We start from the raw sequence: 9,966 nt of genomic DNA, 5'->3' as shown, positions 1-9,966 counted from the left end.
ATGACTTTGGGAATGGCAGCCAAAATCTGAACAACCTGATTCAAGCTCTCTCTATGTAGAGGAGAGAAAAGCGATACAGAGAGTTAATATCTGCTTTGTGTCCTTTGTTTTTATTCCCCTCCAGACATTTCCAGGCAGGCAGTAGCAGTGATGTAGTTGTAAACCTTTAAAGGGAAAGAAGGTACAGGTCCACTTATAAACTAAATGCTCTTTCATGGATGACCAGGGTCACAGAACACACCCACAGCCTTCACAAACTGATTAGGTAAAGCAATCCCAATGCTGCATTTGGCAAAGCAAAAAAACCTCAAAACTCCAGGCAGTGAACTGAAATGTTGCTCTGTATTCAGAAAGGTTTTGAGACCTGTTTTCTTTACCAGGGTCTGGGAAGGAGGGAAGCATCATGTGTAATTGGTTTTGCTTGTGTGTATTCTTCAGAGCACTTGGAGGCAGTCCATGTGCACACCTGCTGTGACTGCATGGCTGTTGTGCTCTATAAATGTCCCCGTGCCCCGAGCAGGCGAGTCTGGTAGAGACCTAAACAAGGGGATTTCTTCAATGCTGTCTATGCTCTGCCTGATTTCTGTTTGCTACTTACTGTGACCATCTCAGAAGAGTTAACTGTGCTATTCTTAGCTCTTATCTGCTTCTTTGCCTGCTTGTTTCACCTCTGATGCAATGCAGTGCTGGAGCTGCAATGCACTGTCAGTTTACATCACACTACACCGGTAACAATTTTTAAATCAGTGCGAGGTAACGTGATTTGTGTTCTTTTCCTGTGGTTAGGTGTCTACTAGGTAATCAGGGCTGCATGCTAATGACCCAAGAGTAGTTGCAGATCGTACCTTGCCAAAGTAATTTGATGTGGACACCTATGTGGATAGCTTCTCAAACAGTTTTTGTGTAAACAATATAAATATAGCTGTGCACTGGAAATCTTCAACCCAGTTTTGAATGTAGTTTCCATGCAGAATCAAACTAAAATAACTTGCTTATACTTAATGTAACTTTGGACTGTTTCATGCAGAATAGACTATATTTTGCAAAACGATGCAGCTGACTGCAATAATCTGTTTTCCTTGGTGTTCTACCCGACTCATACTCTGCAAATACTAGTACAGATGGGGGGAATTCTTCTATAGAGTACCTAGAATTTTGCTCTGAGAGCAGATATGCCCCAATCATGTGTTTGGTATCATTCTGAACTTGACTTCTTTGGCAGCTGGACAGAACCACAGAGAAATTTTTCCTTAGCTCGTGCCACAGGATTTATAGTGAACCGTCTGACCAGGAAACTTTATGGATGAATGTTCTAAATCCAACTGAGAAACTGCAGTACAGTTGCAGGCCTGGATTTTAAACTTATTCGGAGACAATTTCAAGCATTTGGTTTGAATGTATTTTAACGTCTCAACATATCACTTCCCTGCTGCCTGCAAAAGTAGAAGACTCTCAGAGAAGTGGCATTTACGCCATAGAGGAACAGAGGAATTCTCACTGCGTGGAATTAGTAGCAATGACTCTACCAACAACCTGTGCAGTTTTAACAAGCCTTAGTCATTCCTGTGCTGCAGTTGGAAGGCATGGCAACTGCTCAAAGAGCTGTTTCCACGCTCCAAGTTTACCTTTCCTATAGGACAAGGTGCAGCAGGCAGTGGCTCTGTGCTCATGCAAGGCTGCTGTAGTTGGGTGGCACCTGGTATTTGTTAGGTAATTGCCATTCTAGACAACGTGTGGAGCTGCTTCTTGTCCCCTTGAGTAGTTCTAACATCCTTTGCCTTCTAGACTATCTCTCCATCCATTTTAGGGAGTGGATTATATCCTGCTGTTCCCTTTCCTTTTCTCAGAGGGAGGTCGAGCACTGGGATGCTGTTCGGCTTGATAAGAGTAGTCACAGAGGAATTTTGGGATTTAGCAAGAGCTTTAACTGTTCAGAAGCTCTTGTGAATGAAGTAGATTATTCTGAGCATATGACACTTCAAGAGGAGCATTTTATATGGTGATGTACTCAATACTAAGAATAGACATGATTTCATATAGCTAGATTAACAATTGTGTGCTTCAGAGATGATACACGTACAGTCTGTTTCAGTCTGCACGGACTTCTTGAGATGTGTTGGGTTCTTGCCATTCTCTGTAGTCACTAGAATGCATCTTTGTGACACTGGTTAGTGTGTTTATTTAGCTGCAGCAGGGCATGGTTTCTTGAGATATGGCTATATGGGTTGAGGCTGCACCTTGGTATAGGTGAAAAACTGTCAGATCAGACCATTATTTTAAATGGTAAATCAGATTATTATTGTCCATGCCCTCTCTGGGAAGACATAAAAAATAATTTCAATGTAAGAAATATAAGGGGAACAGTTCTTTTCTGTAGCAATCCTCCTGGTGCAGTTTATCAGTAAAATATCTACTGGTTTTATAGAAGATTAATCACTTGGCTTTTAGAGAAGACATTTATTACCTTTTTAGTCTTTCTTTTAGAAACTGAGTGCTTCATACTATAATGTTTATAAGTTCAGTTAGAATTTTGATTTAATGCTCTGTTCTATTGTAAGCTAGTGTCTTTTATGGATCTATATATAAAATCAAAGGCTCTGGATCTCTGCTGATTTGTCAGATCAAATGTGTGTTTATTCTGTATATTTATAAAATTATCTTATTTGGAAAACAGTCTGAGAAAATACTATTCACTTGTCTCTAGAAACTGAGCTCTGTTGCTGCCCATGCTCTCCTAATTCAGCAGTCTAAGTGCCTTAATTGATCATCCTGAGAGGAGGTTGAAGTCACCAATTAATTGAACTTCAGGGAGCAAAATACCCTTTTGTTTACCAAAGTGCTGTTGTACCTGTGAAGGCATTGGACCTTCCACTGCACTGAGTTAACAATTCACAGACCAGACATATGATTACAACAAGGTGAGAAGCAGATTATCTCAAAGCTTGTAAAACAGTATGAAACCTTAACATGGGTTGAAACTACCAAACCTTCATAGACCTATTATGGTTGGTTGGATAAAAGGAATTGTCAGTTATTCAGCAGTCTTGCCTGATGTTGTGTTCAGAGTATATACATTACACTGTGCATGACAATGTCTCTTGAGATAGTAAATGTGTACTAGTTTTGTATAGGGATTATTTAGGTGATCTCTTAAGGAATAAAAGTCTGTCATTAAGAGGATAGCTGAGTGTTCTTTTTTCCTTCAGACTATGCCCCACGAAGATTCTTGGAGAGCATCTCCTTTGGGTCAAGACCAAATAAGATGGCTCATTGTTCCTGAAGGGAAAAAGGTTTCCTTTGCTACTCATTCAATTGTACAGCAATTATTGGCATTTTGTATTGTCACATGCATTGCTCTCTTTTATGGTTTTCAAACTGCCCCTTGACTTTAAAGAAGTGAAATGTAATAGAAGGCAAATCTGTTTCCTTGCTTTGGGAAGGTGACTTAGTGCACAGAAATAGTCAGATGGTCTTCAGGTTTTCATTGGTTTTTTTAATTCATGTACTTTGCTAATAGGGTGTGTGGGGGAATGAAGGGAAGGTTGTAACTTTTTTAAATTTGAGGCTAAATCTGGTTATCCTACAGATACACAGAAGACAGTGATCACTTTTTGTAGAGTAGTTAAGTTGTAAGAGCTAATAATCCTCTGAAGAACAAGAAACTGCAGACAATGTAAATGTGTCTTTATGCAGGTGTGCATGCTGATAACTAGTGAAGCTGATAAAGGCTCAAAGAAGGTAAAAGACACCACCAGATCCCTTGTAAATGATAAAGACATTTTCAAATTAACTGCTTAAACCCCACTCCATGCCTCCTATCTGAAAACTGAGCCAACTTCTAGTTCAGAGCATTAAGATGTCTCTGGCCCATACCCCAAATGGGGTTATTGAAGAAAAAATTCCCCCCCTGTCAACTTTATAACTCACTCCTGGAGTAAACAGCCAGTCTAGGAATTAGTGTCATTAAAAAGATCATTTTGTTCAACTGGGATAAAAATGAAAGATGAAAAAATCTGCAAAGACTAAACACGGAGTCTATTTTTCGTTTTGTTTTTGAACCTTGAAGTGTTTGGGATGGACAGCTCTTACACCTGCTTTCAAGGATGAATGTTGGTAACCAGTGAAGATGAAAAGTCAATTGGTAAAAAAATATGATGTTTAAAGTTTTTCAGACTCGCATCAAGGAAAACTTGGAACCACGAAATAAATCTGTGATGAACTAGAACAGTGAGATTAATGAAGTCAAGCAGTTATTACTTTAGTACTAGAGGTGAATATAAACCCAGTGTGTTTTGAAATTTCTTACTTGATATAAAACAGCTATATTCTTTATCTGTAACTTGGGAAACTGCATAAGCACATGCTGTTTGTCCTGCAAACACTCTACATGTTCTGTGCATTTTGATATGAGTCTATGTAAGGGAAACACAGATGGAGTAGCTCGTGAACCCCTGTCCAGTGTTCTGTACCTTGGAACAGGACATTGTTCCCCACTTAGCAAGGCAGTCTAAGAAGAAAGTCTTTTTGGTTACCATCTTCCATCATTTTAGCTTTCTGGCTAAAATCAAGAAAGCAAGGAATCTGTCTGATCTTTGCAGATGAAAGATAAGATCTGGCAGGCTTTAAACTAGAGAAATATTCTTGTTCCTACATATATCACGGTTATTTTGGAATCTGTGTGATAGAAAGGACTGGTGGGAACAGAAATAGTTGTGTGAGGGTTGATAGCACACAATCGTCTGCCAAGTGAGATTGCAGTTAATTGGCTTATAAAAATTAAGCAATTTTATATTAATTCCAGAAAGTGGGTCTGGGACCAATTTTTTTCAATAGGTTGGTGAAATACCTTAAAATGTTTGTTTGTTTAGATGATTCTTAAATATAACTGTTGCCTAAAAAGACCCCAACCCTTCAAGAATTTGAATGTCATCGAATGTGTGCACAGTACGTAGACGGTCAGGTAAAGCAAAACTGAGGATATTTTTAGTTCATAATACATACTTGAACAGATACTTGAGTTTAAGGAGTTTTATACTTGCACTGATACATCAGTGCTGTTGTTTAGCAGATGGTATTTCAAAGAGTGGTTGAGCTCAATTTAAAGAATGTAAGCCTACGTTTAATTCATATCCATTTAAGCTGCTCTAATGAAGTCATGTTTATGAAGTTGTTCTTGTAAGTCATAGAAGGCTCTTTATTTGGAAAAAATTACTTTTTTTTGCTTTTGGTTTCTGTATTTCTTTTGTGCAAGTTACTTGTGTCATTGAATGTGGACAGAACTGTCTTGGATGCTGAACCAGCTTGGAAAGATCAGAGTGCAGGAATGTTGCAAGGCAAGGCTGTGCTCAGCATCCTCCTTCCTGCTGTGATTGAGGCTCCCAGGGATGGGGTTCACTTACTCTCAGCCTCTGAACTCAAATTCTTTTTCAAAGCAGCTTTGAATGTATTGTGTGTCACCTGCAGAACCAGGAGCTTCCCAGTCCTTGACCTCTCTTTGCAGAATTTATACAGGAATTAGTTACTTTCTCGTGTTTCATTAGGAGAGGAGAGGAGGGAAGAATGGGATTGTTGACAGTAACTTTTCTGGGAAAAGGCCTGTTTAAACCTGTATGTTTTGACAGTACAAAAACCACCACAAGCAAAAGCCATGTCTGCTCCTAAGGATTAATTCCATGAGTTACCTTGCAGATAGACAAGTGAGCAGACAATTTCTCAGTTTCTAGCAACCTGAAAAAATTCCTTGAATCCTTCCTTCTTCCATCCAATTTTACCTCCCCTGCTGTAAGAAGGAGAAGCCAGTTCTTTTAAGCTTAAGAGCTACTGTCAGACAAGAGTTTAGTGGTGGGTGAAGTGGCATTTGCTCTTCTTGGAAAGAGTTTGCCAGAACTGTGGTACTTGATTTGAGTATCAGTTCCTAGAAATGTGGTCATCTGGGTAAGCTAAGCCTGCATTTTAGGTAGGAGACAAACGTGTTTTAATATGTTATTTTATTTAAAGACCCTTTATCTTGTTCATTGTTCCCAACAGTGAGATTAAGCCATGCAAGGTCTGAAAATACAATAGAATGAAGTGAATTAGGTCTGTTTATAATTGCAGTTGTGATTATTATTACTGTAGCCCAGAATTCTCCTTGGGCAGGGAAGAGGGTGTTTCTATAGAAAGCAACAAATGGGGTTCCTCTGGAGCAAGAGCAGACTAAATGATGCAGGACTTAGAACCACCATTTCTGTAAAATGCAATGACAATTGCATTTTACAGAAAACTAATACTGAAGCAGCTCAGTAGCATTCCTGTATGTGAACAAAAGCCATGTAGCATGTATGGCAGAAATAGGTGACAGAAGGCTCTGACTCATCATGTGGAACTGTAATTTAAGTTCAAGGGGGGATTTTTCTATCTTGGATCTATTCCTGCTGGCTCAGATGTCTCAAAAGCCTTTAGCACCTAGTTTTAATAGAGCTGGTGCCTACAATCGAGAAATGGGTTGGATGCAAGGAGCAACATACTACTCATCTTAAAAATATCTTCCAGCTAGAGCTGAGGTAACTTTGCAGGGATAAGAAGCTTCCATTGACCTTTACTAATTTTGGTTTTCTGGATTTAGAAAAGTCTCAACTCCCTAAGCAAAAATTTGCTTAGTGAGGCACTGAGAAACAGATGCAATGTAGGCATCTTGGTGCTTCCCACTCAGTACAACTTTCTTTTAGCAAACAAGTACCACCAATGAACAATGTGTGAGAGGTCACTGCTGGCTCTTGTCAGTCATAAATAGTCATTTTCTTTGTGTTGAATCAAATTTTAAATGAAATAATATTCCATGGAACTTTGATTTTCAAGTAATACTAATATTGGTAAGACTCAACTATCTTCAAGATTCATAAGGTATTTTTCCAAGTAGTATTTTAAAACCTAGTCTGTCCAGCCCCTTGAGTACCTAATACAGGTGTATTGTTTCATCAAAAGATCAGAGTGATAGGCCTGATTCTTTTTGCCTCTTCTGTAATCAAGAGTTCAAACCCCTGACTTGAACAAATTTTTGGTGAGATTTTGAAAACAAACATCAGCTACATACCTAGGGGTTTTTAAGTGCAGAAAGTCTGTATAAAGGTAGACCATCTCAAATGTGGGGACACAGAAAATGTTCTGTGTGAGGCAAGAGCAAAACTACTGCTGTCATTGTACACTTAAAAGATCTGAGCATCCTTTATGCAGACTAATGCAAGGTAGTAACTACTGATCTAGGTGGCTCATCATGCTGTCCATAATACAGATAGACAAGAGACACATTAATATGGCCCAGGATGACTGAAGAGAAGGCTTCAAATGGTATTTTAAAAAGTTCTGGTTCCTAAAGGCTTGCCACTTCAGTTATAAATTCAGTGAGGGTTAGGAGATCATATTTTGACCTTAAATAAATAATGGCAATTTTTGACTGTTCCTGTACTGTCCTAGGTAATAATGATCTGTATTAGCTCTACAGTGGTCAGGTGGTTTTTTGAGTACTCCTAGATTTTATTAAAAATATACTAATGTTTCACAGTTGTTGATGGGGGGTGGGAAGGGTGAGTGCAGCAAGGGAAGAAAAGAAGAGAAGCAGCCTTAAACAACATATTTACCTGGTTGAGTTCCCTAAAACCCAGGCCTTGTGTAGGCAGTGGGATGTGTAATGGGATTGTTACTGACACAGTCTTCACAGCACTGCCCTGCTGTAACACAGATCCCTTTGTTAATAGAGCAGCTTTAATTAAAAACTACAGAGTTCATGATGAAATTGTTTTGACCCTTAAAGTTAGATTTGACTAATTCAGTGACTTCCCAGAAAAATAATTCCTCTTGGGAACTGCATAGCAGAGTTTGGAAATACATCTGAGGATTAATTTGTTACATGAAACTGATTGCAGAAGAGGCAAAGACACAATCCTGGTGAATCTCAAATAGCTCAGATAAACAGAGGTGAGGTGCAAAGGAGAAACTCTGGCTGAGCTTCCCTGGGGTGTTCTTTCCTTGCTGGGGGTTGTTTGCAGAGAAGCTGAAGTGCTGTAACAGCCTCAAGCTCCACTCAGTGATGTCTCCTCCTCTTTTTCTGTGGCAGCTCGCTCATGTCCTCTGCAAAACTGAGAGTAGCTTAAGGCCATCATTTCATGCATGACTTGGTAAATTGTGCAAGGAAGAGCACTGCCAAACGAGGAGCCCAGCCAGTTTTCAATATGAGGGCCATCTGTGACAAAATGTTTTAGCAAGTTTGAAAACAATTGAGTTCTTTCTCATTTTTACTTGGAGTTCATTAAGCATGTAAGTAACTTTGTAGCCTCCCAAGAGAACACTTCTGTTACTGTATCCTTGTTTGCTATGCGTTGAGGTTTTTGTGGAGTCAGGTGGTTTCATTTCAGATTTGATCCTGTGTGCTACCAAAAAATGACTTTGCATCAATGTCACTTCTGATTCTTGCTGGAGACACTTCTCAAGGTAGATGAAACTCAGATATTTGTGGCAGATAAGATTTGTATCAATAAATTGCTACGGGTTACAGCAACAATGCCTAAACTTAAAAGTAATTTATTGCTGAAAGTGGAAACATTTTAAAATTCGGAATGGATTCTAAGTGAGCCCCTTAACCTGGCCAGTTACCTGCAATCTCCCATTACCATTTTGCTTCACAAAACATGAAGTTGTGTGTAGTGGAGTTTCCATGTAACAAGAATTATTGAGCAGATCTACAATTTGTTCTAGAGATCTCTTGATTTGTCTTAAGCTTCTGCAATGAAGACTACCTCTATTGAAAGCAGAGTGGCAGTAATGTGATATCAAATGTGTTTGAGTGTTTTTCTTGACTAACTTTGGTGTCACTTCCTGAAACAATATTTTTTTTTAAAGAGTGATGGTACCTACCTTACTTAACAGTACTCTTTCTAAAAGCAAGAGGAAAATTATAGTTGTTTTCCTGAATTATAGGGGCTAAATTTGACTTTTAGTTCTAACATGTCTGAGGTTAAGCACCTTTCAGCTGGTACAGGAAAGGAAATTGAGAGAGAGATAGAGACACAGTGTCACTCACTGAGTCAGCAACAGAGACAGAAATCTGCCTTGTGCCAGACCATCAGACCCCACTTTGGAAACATTGCTTCTGCTGGAAAATTTGGCTTCTTGTTTCTGTTGACAAGTGTTCTCTGCAACAAGTAATTTTCAGAAAAAAGGAACCTTCTTGTGATTTTTAATCCTATTTTAGGAGGAACTGAGTAAGAAGAAAGTTCCTGACCTTTAAATGCATGTTTTATGTAGCAGGTGGGACTGGTAGGGAAACCCCAGCTGGAAAATATCCTCAAAAGTGAAGGATTCCAAAACTTCTTGAACTTGTGTTGTAGCTGCTTTTAGAGAAGTGCAGAGCTGCCCATATGGAGAAGGCAGTCACTTAGGGATCAATCCATCTGCCTTTCAGAATAAATGTTCTCCATGAAAACACTTGCTCTCACAAGTGCAGGGATGTAGTATTTGTTACACTGCTTTTGAAGTGTTCCCTTCTTACACACAAATTACAAGGGTTAGACACTTAAATGCAGGTTTTGTTTTCTTGTTTCTGCTGAGTGAAGTTGACTTCTTAGCGTATTTGCAGCTCCTTAACTTCAAATTAAACTGTGCAAGTATACCTAGAAATGGACTGTGAATGTCTGTTAAAGAAGCAGTCTAATTTTGCAGCATGTACTCAATTCTGTAGGGCTTTTGGGAGGACTGCATAGTACCACTAATGGGACAAAACTTTTAATGTTTTATTTTAATTCTAATTTCTTAAATTTGTATCACTTATTGTGATATTTCACAACTTTTTACAAGGGTAATTGAGGAAAAATATTTGGAATAATGCTAAACTATTTCTAAATTTAGATCAATGAAAATCATATAGCTCTGACATTAGAAAATCTGGGTATTTCTTATATTGGTCTCACATAATTAGATTCAGTCAATGTGTTG

The sequence above is a fragment of the Lepidothrix coronata genome, unplaced genomic scaffold (genome assembly GCF_001604755.1).
Source record: "Lepidothrix coronata isolate B3197 unplaced genomic scaffold, Lepidothrix_coronata-1.0 Scaffold24, whole genome shotgun sequence".
Lineage (NCBI taxonomy): Eukaryota > Metazoa > Chordata > Aves > Passeriformes > Pipridae > Lepidothrix > Lepidothrix coronata.
Note: the sequence above shows the minus strand (reverse complement) of the source record.